The following is a 13917-nucleotide window of genomic DNA, read 5'->3' on the forward strand; positions in this document are numbered from 1 at the left end:
GGAATGGTCTTCAGATGGTCCCTCCTTCAGTTTCTGTCCCTCACTTTGTCTCCATATTTGTTCCCTTGAGTATTTTGTTGCTCCTTCTAAGAAGGACCAAATCACCCCCACTTGGTCTTCCTTCTTCATGATCTTCATGTGGCCTATGAGTTGAATCTTGGATATTTCAAGGTTCTCGGCTAATATCCAGTAATCAGAGAGTGAATACCATGTGTGTTCTTTTGTGATTGGCTTACCTCACTCAGGATGATATTTTCTAGTTCCTTCCATTTACCTAGGAATTTCTCAAATTGATTGTTTTTAATAGCTGAGTAATACTCCATTGTGTAAATGTACCACATTTTTTGAATCCATTCCTCAGTTGAAGGATATCTGGGTTCTTTCCAGCTTCTGGCTATAATAAATAAGGCTGCTATGAACATAGTTGAGCATATGTCCTTGTTAAACTGATCTTTAGGGAATGAGGCAACAAGGACCTCCCTTGTCTGTGTGGCCAAGAGTCCATTGTCCATGTGCTCTGTGCAGCCTCTCCACCTGCAGGTCAGTTTCCACCCTCTGTGGTCTCAGGAATGTTAATTATCCTCTGCCTTCTGGAGGGGAGGGGTGCCTAAGTGTTCTATGACCTCTCTTTTCTGGGAGGGGAGCAGTCTGGTGGAATTTTCCTCTTCAAAAACATCCTTTCATCTGTGTCTGCTGCAGGAAATTGTTCCGTCATGTGCCTGCTTTAGCAAAACATCCTTTCACTTGTGTCTGCTTCAGGAAAACACTCCTTCAAGTGTTTTGCTCCAGCAAAACACCATCTGACACAACTGACTTTCCAAAGAATCCTTAAGTTTCTACTTCAGGTCCTGTCTGTGTATTATCTATGACCTAGACATCTCAACTTGACTTGTCTACCTGGTTCATAAAAAAAAAAAAAAAAAAAAAAAAGCCCGGGAAGGGTATATTTTGTCCTTGTCTTTTTTCCTGGTGATAGCTGTCATTAGGCAATGCATAGGAAAACCCTGAAGCCTAAACATGATTCATAGAGAAAAAAAAAAAAAGGAGAGCAAAGGACTAGTTCAAATGAGAAAGAAGACCCTAAGGATTTTCAAGTAGCTGATTTAGCCACTTTAGAAAAAGCAATTGATCTAATCAGAGAAAAGTTATGGCCTAAACCACAACACTCTTTTTCCCTCCTGTCCCCTTCTTCCCACATATGAGCCTTCATTGGCTACAGAGGATAGACACCCAGAAATTAAGAACAAAAATTCCAAAGCCACACAGATAAACCCTCCCCCAACTAAAAACGTTCACATACCACCACCCAAGGCCATTGAGCAACTCTATAACCTCAGAGGTTTTGGGAGCAATTATCCACAGTCACCTCAGCTTCAATGGCCCTGGGCTCCAGGACTTCCTCCCATTGGGATCTTCCCTGTTAATCTACATTGACAAGACAAAACCCACTGGTCTGGCATCTTCCCCCTGCAACCAACTTAAAAAAGCTATGCCAAGCTGTCCTTGAAGATGGAATTCATGCCTCATGGACTGAGTCTATTTTACAATGTTTCAATAGGAACATTTTAATTCTCCAAAACTGGAAAGGTACATATTGTTCCTCTCTCCCCAGCCCTCAGTTTGTCCAATGGGAGGCCCTGTTTAGAGATGAAAGTCAGATGTAAGATTAAAAAAAAGAAGAGAGAAATACATAATCAGTAGATAGGGCACAACAAGGATAGAAACCATGCATAATTAATCAGCTTGAATTATGACCAGCTGTTTGGCCAGGATAACCTCACCACAGGGATTCAGCAGGCTTTACTTCCTGCTGCCTACTTTGAGAAGGTTCTGAACATTTCTATTCTTTCTGTCAAGAAGATAATGAACTGAACCTCTGAAACTGTAAGCCAGCCTCAATTAAATATTGCCCTTTATAAGAGTTGTCTTGGCCATGGTGTTTCTTCACAGAAATAAAACTCTAACTAGACAACTTGCTACCAGGGACTATTGAGGTGATAGGCTTGTCCATGGTTTTTTTTGGAAGAATATGGATTTTAGGACTTTGGATTTGGAAAGCAGTGGAATGATTTACGTGGATCTTAATGGGGTATCCTAGAAGAAATATGAATGGCATTGATGCTGAGGGTGATTTGAACTCTGAGGGCACAGAACAAAGGGTTTCAGAGGAGAAGAGTGTTAGTTTTTGTCCTAGAGACTGTTTGTTGTTTTTTGTTTTTTGTGATATATTGGTGAAGATTGTGGCTGCTTCTTGCTCGTGTCTGAATAGTCTGCCTGAGGCTAATGTGAAGACATTCAGATTAATTGCTTTGACAAAAGAAGTCTCAAAAAAGCCTAGCATACATTTAGGCCTCTATATAGTATCATGAAGAGCGTTTCCATCAAGTATAGCAAGCTTAAAAAGGAAAAATGCAAAGTGTATGGTTTAATCTATTAAAGAGGCACCAGGAATTGGAATGGAGATAAATCCTGTGTTCAAGGAGGTAAACACATTGAAGAAGTGGTGACCTCAGTACTAGAAACCAGCAAGCTTTTATAATGGTATAAAGGCTAAAAAGAGGAAGGAAAATGGAGAAAGGGGATGTCATCTGAAATGCAAATAAATACAATGTCCAATAAAAAAAAGCCTGAGAGCCTGAGAATACATAGATACACAGATTATGTATTGCTGCATAAAAATAAAGAAAGCTGGGAACTTCCCGTCTGGGCCCGAGCATAGAGCAGGTCCCAGGTTGCAGCTCTGTACTCAACCTCAGAAAACCGAGAGAAATAGGGCCTCCCAGGAGCTTTAACTCAGGCAGCATCCCAGGTAAAAATGAATCACCCGTGATGTCTGCTATTAGAAGCTCTAATCCAGAAGCTGTCCTCCGAACCTATACTACTCAGACCTTTGGAGGGCCACTGACAAGAACAACAAACAGCTAGAGATTGACGTCACTAATCTGAAGAAATCCCTCGTTTCACTGTCTGAAGAGACCTCCTAAAACCGCAAAGATCCTTATTGGACTTGATTTACTCTATTACAATAGAAAAGGCTGTGTACAGCTCTTGATTGTGTACAGCCCTTAAAGAAGAATGTTGCCTTTACATAGACAAGACAAGGAGGGTTAAAGAGAGCATGAAATAGGTCAGTGAAGGCCCTGAGAAAAATCAGAGAGAGAGAAAGAGACAGATGAATGCTGGTACAAGAATTGGTTTTCAGCCTCTCCAAGGTTGTCAACCCTACTTCCTCCCATCTTGGGACAATTATTTGAGTTCTTTTTGCTTATTTCTGCTGGTCCCTGGGCCTCAAATAGGCGGACTTACTCTGTGATACAACAGATAAATAATTTGGTAGCAAAACCTATTCAGATATATTATCATAAGTTAGCTATGGAGGACCACGAGACTCAAGATGAGGTTGTTACTTTATACAGGGTGTTTCCAAAACCCATCTCCACCCAACCTAAAAGGGGGGACTTCTACCCTTAGACCAAGCAGAGAGGGGCCATCCAGAACCTCCTCTGACAGGCGATCTGAATTCTTACTTAGGCTGCAATGCTAAGCACTGCACGGGAATATAAGTAAAAGATAAAAATATCTCTCTGGGTTCCCTGAGGGACAAGCCTGACTGCATAGGGGTTGATGTCAAAAGTATCCTCTTGCTAGGAAAAAGACATCGGGATCGGTATGGCCCTCATGCCTCACTGGACAATGACAGGGGGACCGCAGCCATTACAAGGTCCCCTTCAATAACTGGAGGTCAGGCCTCTATCCCCGCCTTCACAAGATTAAAATTACCACAGCCCTTCTATACTTAGAGAAGGGAGGAGATGTCAGGGACAGCCCTGCTTACACACTGAAGGCCTAAAATCAGCCATAGGCCTAAAATCAGCAATAGGCTTGTCATACATGTATACTAACACCAAGTCTTGGGTCTCAGTGGAAAAACATTGAAACAGGTGGCTATAAGCTAATGTAAACAGGCAGCTTTTGTGGAAATTTACAAGCCTGAGTAGTCATAGACCTCGTAAATAGGTAGCCTTGGCAGACAATACCAACTTAGATAAGGACAAGCAAGTCATAGGCAGAGTCATAGTGACTTGTCCCCTGAACTGTCACCCAGCCGATACCCAGTTCTGAAAGATATCTGTATTCCCCCTGAATACCCACACTCCAATGTCATTCCCTTCCCCACATCCTGCCTTTCTGTGTTTATAACCCCTGTGTGAATGAAATATGATTTGAAAAAGAAAGAAAGAAAGCTAATGCTTCAAAAATAACCCACTAACCTAAGCTTATTGTTTATGTGTTTGCAGTTTGACAAGGGATAATTATACCTAGGTGATATTATGACCTTGTTATTGATTCTCCCACATTGGACCTTCCTACCAGGGCCTCAAGTGGTGTGAGTTTCTCCCAAGCATTTATTACATAAGACTTTTTATGAATGTGAAGACCTGGATGGGATGAAAGGTACCATCAGGTCCCTAGTGGTTGATGTGGCTACTAACTTGCTTGGTAGAGATATCTTAAAAGATTTAAATATGATCTTTGCTTGTAGGGAACAGGAAGAATGTTTCCAGATAGATAAATATGAAAAATATCAAGATCAAAAGAATCCCCAGTTCTAAGGGCCACTGTTAAATACTCCCTGTCTAGAATAGATTATGGATGATTTCATCTGGGTTTAATGGTAGCCTCTAAACAGGGAGAAACTGATAATCTTACAACATTTATTTAAACGCCAATTAGAGTTGGGACATATCTGTCTCTCTGGATGCCCCAGGTATACCCCAGTCTTTGTTATTAAAAAGAAAACAAGGACCTCTTGGCTCCTCCAAGACTTAATGGCAATCAACAAAAGCATGAAAGTTTGGGGCTCACCTCAGTGTGGACTCCCTCTTGTCTCTACCATACATGTAAACCCAATATTGGTACTAGACACTAAAGATTATTTTTTTTCAATACCACTCCATGAAGATTGTAAGTGCTTTTTTTCTCAGTACCTAAAATCAGTAACTCAGGACCAGATAATAAATTGAACAGATCATGTTTCTCCAAGTCATGACTAACAGCCTATCTATTTGCTAGGAAGTGGTAGCCCATGGATTAATTCCCCTTATTAAATCAGGTCTCTCTGTATATCATTACATGGATGACCTATTAATGTGGCTAGATGAAAGACAGGATCAAAAACTAACTCTAGAAGACCTTAGACAAGAAGTTACAAAGGCCCTAAAAGGTAGAGGCCTTACTATAGCAGAAGATAAAATCCAGCTCATTCTCCCCATTGCATTCCTAGGGACCAAAATCACCATAACCTCACTCAGACCAGCTAAACCAGTTATAGACTTCCCCAATCCATTAACCTTAAATGCTCTTCAAAGCTTTTTAGGCAATATTAGTTAGCTTAGACCTTGACTCCCCATACTAAGGAGCCAATTGTGGCCTCTACCTGACTTACTTAAGGGTGACAAAGACCCCTCCTCTATTTGCTTCTTGATACCAGCAGCCAAGGAGGCCCTTTGTTCTATTAACAACCACAATAGAACACCTCCCTGCTTGCTATGATCTACAGTAGATAATCCAAGTCCTTATATTTAATTCCTCTTCCATGGTAGTTGGAGTATCATATCAACCTCCTGGAACCCTGCTTCATTCAATTATTAAAATTGCAGATAAGTAGCATTGCTAAAATCACTGCTAATCATGTTCTGGTTTAATACCAAGCTTTCCCCAGACACACTGGATGAGGGCTGAAATGACATCTTTCTACTGTAAAATAAGTAGAGTAGATGTTGGAAAACCCTGCTGCTAAGGTGAAAGTCTGACATTACCAGAAAACCCTGAGCTCTTTGCAAAATTGTGGACTCCCTTTGTCAGTGGGGCTTCCTTTTCTCTACCTGGGGGATGCTGGATCACAAGGCCTACCTGAGGAATGTCACATTGCCCTTAGGAAATTACAGGTCCAACTCTCCCATCTCCCCTGCCCCTGCCCCACAAAAAAATGTTCAACAAGTATCTGAGAGTCCTGGAATGCCTTCTCCATGCTAATCAGGCATCTTACTACCTTAGCCTTCAGCCAATGACCTTTCCCCACCCTTGATATTTCTACTCCCTTTCACAAAACTATATAACCATTGATTCACCCTGAATAAAGTTGATGTGTCTCCCCAAAGCTGATCCTGGAGGATTCTCATATCTGTTCCTACTTCTGGAATCCCTGTGTATTGCTCTTGCTCCAGTTGTCCTCCTGGACAGGTTTTGGCCAATGATCCCAAGGGGCAGGGAGGGTCACAACATGAAGAAGAGGAGAAAAAGTCATCAGGTTCATTCAACCATGGAGATCAACAAGGAGTCACATGACAGCAAGTAGCTCCAAGGAAAAGCCAGGTAGATTCTAACAGTGAAAAGATCTGGTTTTGGCTACTATCCAAAGTAGATGGAAAAAAATAGTGAGAAGTTGTGATTTAGAACTTAGAAAAGTTAGCCAGCTTAACAAACTGCTTTGGTGCAATGCCATAAGTGGCCACACTGAGTGTGGTGTTTCAGTGAAGGAAAACACATATCATTAAAGGAATAATTTTTCCTATGACCTCTTTAGCATGGCTAGTGGTGAATTATCCTTCCTGTGATGTGGTCTTTATCCACCTGAGCCATAGGCCCAGCAGGTTTAACTCTTAGGATAGGACACAATGGTATGTCATGTCTACTCAGGACAAGAAGCAGATCCCATTATTTTGCTAGAAGAAAATATGCCTCAACAGAGCACTGACATCCCCAATGTCCTCGAAGGTTACTGTACCATTCCATGCTCAAGAGACCCAAAAGTCATTTAAGTTATGGACTAAAACTGAGGAATTGATACAATGTATTTCTGCCAGAAAAATCTAGTGTTTCAATTTTAAGGCTGTTCCACAGACATGCTTAGTGTCAGTCATACCATCATGTACAGCATCCAGGCAGAGAGCTCACTTAGGCGAAACCAGAGCTCCTCTTGGCATTTCTAAACGCTGGCATGGACAGAACCAAACATGTTTCCTGTGTACTGGTCCAGCTGGTATGAAGTCAAACAGTCCCCTGATGGAGGCATTGAGGCCGATTATAGGAAAAATAGAAAGAAGATGCCAGAGACAAGTATGGAAGGGCTACTTGGTTAATAGCATGCCAGCAGCAAGTGTCTTTCTCATAGCCTTCTTATTCTATAGTACTGTGGAAAGCAAAGCTGCAAGCTAACATTAACTGTTTACTAAAGTGTCCTGAGTTTCTCTGGTGCTGTTTGTTTTCTGATGTTAGTTCTGCTTCCTCAAGAGGCACTGCTCCTCTCAAGGAGTGGATCATGTACTCAGGTGTTTTCACGTGAACATTCTCCCAATTTTAACTTGTCAAATAAAGGCTAGAAGCTGTGACTGGGCAGTGGAAGGGAAAGGTGTGGCTTGAATTTTTAGAGAGTAGGGGAAGAGAAGGAAGGAACAGGAAGAAGACAGAGGAAGAGGAGATAGACTGAAGATGGAGCAGAACCACATGTGACCAAGCCAGCTCAGTCAGTCAACAGTGTCTCAAATGAATATTGAAAAGAAAAACACAATTAGACAACATTATAACATGACTCCAGTCAGTTCTGAGCCTGAAACTGGTTTACTTTTTCCCAGTCTGCTTTTATACCACTTGCAGAGAATAGGGTCAGTTCTTAGAACAAAGACAAAGTAATCAGACAAGGCAATAAACAAAGAGATCAACAAGGCAATAAACGAAGTCCTGTGATCACTGTGCCTAGGGACTTATCAGGGTGACCAAGATAAAAAGAATGCCACACATTCATCTGCTGTGTTTACATTGAGCTTTACATTAGCCCAAATGTAAATATTCTTATATAAGCCTACTTCCTTGTCCTAGCCTAATGACAAGTTCTTGCTTAATTTCTTAAGGCTGGCTCCAAAAGCTCTCCACATCTCCCCCTTTTTACTTCATAAACAAGACTGAGCCTGTCTTAGGTTGTTCTGGTAAGAATGCCTTCTCTACCTTTCTTGGAATATGCATTTTTAAAAGCAATGCATTTCTGTCTTAGGTTGGTAAGTCTCTGTGCAGAATCTTACCTATCATTGATGGCCAGCCAGTTAAATTAATGACTCTGTATGGCAATCCATTTTTAGTTTCAAACCATGTATTTTGGCTGTTAACATGTGTATATTGGTAAGGGCAAGTTTTATCACAATGGACAGGCATAAAAGTATTCCCAGGGCTAGGAGGGCCAATATGATCAGGCTATATAAGCCATTCTGGAAGCTAGACCAAGATGGAAATACTGATCCAAAGCCATGAATATTTTTATCAGTAATATCTGCAGCATTAAAACAGCATAGCAGCATTCTTTAAATTCACAATCTTGTTATGCAAAGTTAAAATATCCAGACAGGAAGGTGTTAGAATTATGCCAAATACCCTGCATGTATCTTTTAATTTTCTACCAATTACTGTGACTGTCATTGTAAATTTTAGAAGTGACACATCCATTGGTATTTTGTGTGACACTTGAGATGGCTTCTCACTCTTAAACTCTAAATCTCCTCTCCAATAATTTGAATACTATCAATAAGAATATTAATTCCTTGTTTTAGACGCCTATCTAAATTTTCTTCAATAATCAAAACATCAATAACAGTTTTTGCTAAATGATTGACAAAAGTAGTTATCTTAACTTTTGCATCAAAGCAATTACAGAAGCAGTGGTGCTAACTATCAATGTAATCAAAGTCTCTGTGCCAGTGATAAGGCCACTATCCTCTTGCTTTTGCTTAAAGTCTGACTCATTTCTTCCAATATCTGTGAGCATTTTTTCAGAATACTCACAGGCAATAAAACAAAATCTGGTTAACAGACTACCATAATAGACATGTCAGATTTCACTCTAACACAAGTAGAAAGTGTACAATCAACATAACATAAACTAAATACCATAGAAGAAACAAAAGTAATTTTAACAGGACCAAATAATAAAACATTAGGAGCTTTAACACATGTACTAACACTTGTTCAAAAATCCAGATCCTGCCATTGTTTAACTTCAAATCCTATTTCAATTATATGCACTATAAACATATCATACAAGACAGTTGTAGATTTTCAAATATGTCTCTGAAAATGTTCAGAACCAGCCTTCCAAATGTCCACTGTCTTTTTCTTCTTTCCAGTATTGGATTGATTTCGAGACTAGTCCACAATTGAGTCAGAATAACTGGTCACATTAAAAGAAAGAGAAGAGTCACTGTAACTTCCCTATTTGATTAATTTTTTGAAGGCAGTTTCCATAGTTTCTATGTTCTTTGTCCCACAAGGTTTAAAGCTTGAGGCAAGGCAGCTTGTCTAGTCTGGGATACAGGCAAGCAAAGGTGGGTCAGAAACATACACCCAATACAGCTTCCCTGCCACCATTGTCATGGCACTCAGTAAGCTCACAGTCAGCATCATTGTTTGTCCCAGCATCAGCATATCTCATCAATCTCTCTGGCAGCCACCATGTTCCTGCAGCATCCTGTGAAAAACATACAAACATGCCCTCTTCCCCATATTAATACCTGATAAGGACCATGCCATATGCCAGTAACTGGATCCTATGTGAAATAGGCATGCCTATTTGTATACTTAGTTGTAAGGTGCCATAGACATTCAGCAGAGAGTTCCTTGACATCCAAATTTTAAAAATTAAAATAAAACAAATATGATTTAAATAATTTGTAGTCTATGGGGATATAATTTCCCTTTTTTTACTTTATAAAGATATTGTTTTAAAGTTCCATGTGCCCCGGCCATCAGGGGCCTTCAACAGGATACCCTAAGAGAGAAGGGGAGAGAATGGAAGGGACAGTAGATACAAAGAATGAGACCAAGACAAGTTTTTTGATCAAGGTCCATCAAGCTGTATTTTCTCAGGCAATTTATACAGGCAGGGAAAGGGATAATGTAATTGGCAGAATTCCATAGAAACTGGGCGTTCTGCCATGGCAGATATCTTGCAACTGCAGATGTTTTTGTATGGCTTAGGGCACAGCGACCACTGGCCACCTGATTTCTCAGGAGTCGATAACTGAGGAAAAACAAAACCTAAAACTGTTCTTTCAAAATGAAGTCTATATACAAAATGGAGTCAGATTGACCCTCGGTACCATGGGCCCCTTCAACAATACCTTGTCCTTGAGGATTAGAAGGATTCTCAGTAATATTAGTAATATTAAATTGTCAACCAAACATCTCAAATTCTTGACTGCAATAGCCAGTTCCATTATCTATTTTAATCTTATTTGGAACACCTAACATAGAGAAGCAGAGTAGGTAATGAGTAATTACATTTTTAGTTGCTTCTCCTGTTAAAGTAGTTACAACAAGGAAGCCTGAGAAGGTGTCAATAGTCACATGTACGTATTTTAATTTTTCCAAAATTAGAAATCTGAGTAACATCCATTTGCTATAATTGATTAAGTATGAGTCCTTGAGGATTAACATCGGAATTACAGGAAGAAATTAAAGACATTGAGGAGAAATCTTTACAATTTGACTTGCACATTCTTTAGAAATACCAAATTGTTGTCTCAAGTTGTTACTATTTTGATGATGTAATGAAACATATTGCTTAGCTAATTGTTCCTGTGTAAGGCCTATAGTCTCCCTGAATAGTGATTATAAATTTTGTCTAACAATCTTGCACATGCATTTAGATCGTATTGCTTCAAAGATGGCCTGCATCGTAGTTATCTTACCTTCTAGTCGTTCCCCTACAAGAAGTCTCATATAGAGGGACAATTATATCTTAGACTGGATATTTTTAGCACATAAACAGAGTAAGAAATTGAAAACCTAGTATGTCTCTGAATTGATACTGAAAGGAAAAATGAGACTTCCACAATTATCTAAAATGGATTCAGCTAAAATTTTGGTATCTTTTACTAAATCAGAGAATGCTTTATTATGGGCAGAAGATCAATACTGGCAAAGAGCATTCAGTAATTTCTTGGGAGAGATTAACAACAGATATCCTGAAATCAAGTGACTTCAGTTCATAAAATGAACTAATTGGATTCTTCCTTGTATAATTAAAGCAATTCCAATTTCTGGAGCCCCATATTTCACATTGATGCTAATAAATCAGAAAAGGCAGGATATAAATCAGAAGATGTAAGTAAGACGGCTGAGAGTCCCTACAATTTGGTTCAAAAATCTGAATATATGTAGTACTCATGGTGTTGTCAGACTTTCAAGAGTCTCTTAATATAGTAACTGATTCTCAATATGCAGAAAGGGTTGTTTTACACACAGAGACTGCTGAACTTGTTCAGGATGATTCTGAATTGGCTTCATTATTTACTCAGCACAGCAAATGATCAGAAATCATAGTCATCCACTGTATATAACACACATAAGAACCCATACAGATCTGCCAGATCTTCTGGCACAAAGTAATAATGAAACTGACCAGCTATTGATAGGACATGTACTAGAGGCTTCAGGATTATATAAAAAACACCATGTTAACACCAAAGGTTTTTTTTTTTTTTTCAAAAAGAGTTCTCTATCACTTGGCAACAAGCCAAAGATATTGTTAAGCAATGTCGTACTTATTCATTATATAACCAAACTTCATTGCCTACAGGAAGTAACACTAAAGGTTCCCAAGGAAATGGATGTCTTCTGTTTTACAGAGTTTGGTAAACTAAAATATGTGGATCATACTATAGACACATATTCAGAAATTCAATGGACAACTGCATTAGCTTCAGAAAAGGCTGATTCTGTAATTACACATTTGTTAGAAGTAATGACCATTACGAGAAAACCCATACAAGTTAAAATGGACAGGGTCTGGCACATATCTGTAATTAGATGAAGCAGTTTTTTGCATATTATAATATAAGACATGTTACAGGTATATCACATAATGCTACAGGAGAAGAGATTGAGGAGAGATCTAATCGAACTGTAAAAGTGATGCTTAACAGAGAAAAGTGGGAAGTTAAAAAAAAAATCTGAGATAGATTACATAGTGCTTTATTAACCTTAAAAAATTTAAATACCAAAGGAAAAAAATGTGTATGCAGAAAGATATTGAATTGTAGAAAAAAACTGGTAAACTAAAACAGCCTGTTTATTTTAAGAATATTCTGACATAGCCGGGCGGTGGTGGCACACGCCTTTAATCCCAGAACTTGGGAGACAGAGGCAGGTGAATTTCTGAGTTCGAGGCCAGCCTGGTCTACAGAGTGAGTTCTAGGACAGCCAGGACTACACAGAGAAACCCTGACTCGAAAAACCAAAAAAAAAAAAAAAAAAAAAAAAAAGAATGTTCTGACATCAAAATGGAAAATGGGAAATGTGTTACACTGGGGGAAGGGTAATGCCTATATTTCCAGTAGGAAAAGAAAATCTGTGGGTTCCTTCCAAATGGATAAAAATCAGACATGATGAAGGGAGACCCCTGAAGACCTTGGCTATAGACCAGAAGGAGACTAACAAGGTCAATAAGATAGGTGATGTATATGTGGTGATGTATATGTGTTTGTACACAGAGACAGCTCTGGAATTGTCTGAGACTTAAATGTCTATATCTAGCCAATAACACTTATTGTGTACAAAATTATCATGACTTATTATTACATACCATCCTTTAAGATGGCATGAATGGGGAAGCTGGAAGAACTTTCGGAGGTATCCTGTAATCTCAAGATGGAGACTGCTGGAAGCAAGAAGGTTGTAACCCAAAGGAGGAAATAACACAAGACACTGAGACACCAGGACACACTAGTAGGAAGCCCGAGTTGAATGTTCCTGACTCAGCCAAAGATGCCAGGTTGAAGACATCTCCCAAAAAAAAAAAAAAAAAATGAAGACCGAACCAGGGGAAGAATCTCAGGTGACAGTTCCCCTTGAAATTGTCACTGTACCATAGGAACAGATACCTTCCCTCATTGATCCTCCTATGCTCTATGAGGAAGTTAGCACCGCGATTGTGACTACACCTGCCTCTGAGGCAGTGTTGGCATCTTGGGTCAGAATTGCATCCAATGCTAAGAAGTTTGAGGCAGTGTCATCCAGTGCAACATCGGAAGTCAAAGGGGAAATGTGGTGTGTGGTTCACTGGACAACCCTTCCTGTAAATTCAAGTGGTTGGGTGCGGCTGCAGTTCCACGCTGGACAAGCCTGGGTACTCGATAAGAAGGGGAAAGTGGCTGCCCTCTTCTTGCTTCTGGCCTGCACATTTCCACCGCCACACCTGGAGGACAACATGCTGTGCCCCAAGTGTGTTCATAGGAACAAGGTCTTAACTAAGAGCCCTGAAGGATAAAGGACAGATCTCTCGAGTTTGGGCTAGCTTGCTGGCATCACTCTTGTGGCATGATCAGAGCCACAGCTGACATTCATACTGACGGAAATCCACATCTCTGCCTTTGAAGGTGCCTTTCTCACCCAGAAATTCTGGGATATTGTAAGTTGATGCTTAAGTACAAGCAGTTTGGAAAAAGCCAGTAAGGCCAGCAAAAGGTCCACCTCTGCTCATTTTGATGACTGAACCCTGGGAGTGAGTGGTGCTTGGAGTGGGTGCAGCCTACATGGCCTAAGACAGGGCTCTCACCCTCCTTTCACCCACATCGGAGTCCCTTGACGTTGCCCATCGTCGACAGCCTAAAGCCTTCGACCATCGATGTGACTCGTCTCACATCAGTGTTTTGGGGTTGTGAACTTGTCTAAGACCCCCCATAATTAGACATCCAAATTCAAAATTCACATAGTTGGGATTGATCATAAGATGCCTTCTCTAACTAAACAGAGAAGGGGGAGATGCCAGAAGCCAGGATCCTCGCCCTTACCCTCACCCCCTACCTTTCCCCACCTGCACAATGTCCTCTGAAGCTTGGCAACTGCAAGATCCTGCTTAGCAACTGCAGA

The 13917-nt window shown here is 40.1% G+C and overlaps 1 pseudogene; it reads left to right on the plus strand.

The window, feature by feature from the left end:
• The first annotated feature begins 7016 nt into the window (after positions 1–7016).
• On the plus strand, positions 7017–13315 carry LOC114609995 (annotated as a pseudogene).
• Positions 13316–13917: the final 602 nt, after the last annotated feature.

Source organism: Grammomys surdaster, unplaced genomic scaffold (assembly GCF_004785775.1).
Source record: "Grammomys surdaster isolate TR1022 unplaced genomic scaffold, NIH_TR_1.0 126013, whole genome shotgun sequence".
NCBI lineage: Eukaryota > Metazoa > Chordata > Mammalia > Rodentia > Muridae > Grammomys > Grammomys surdaster.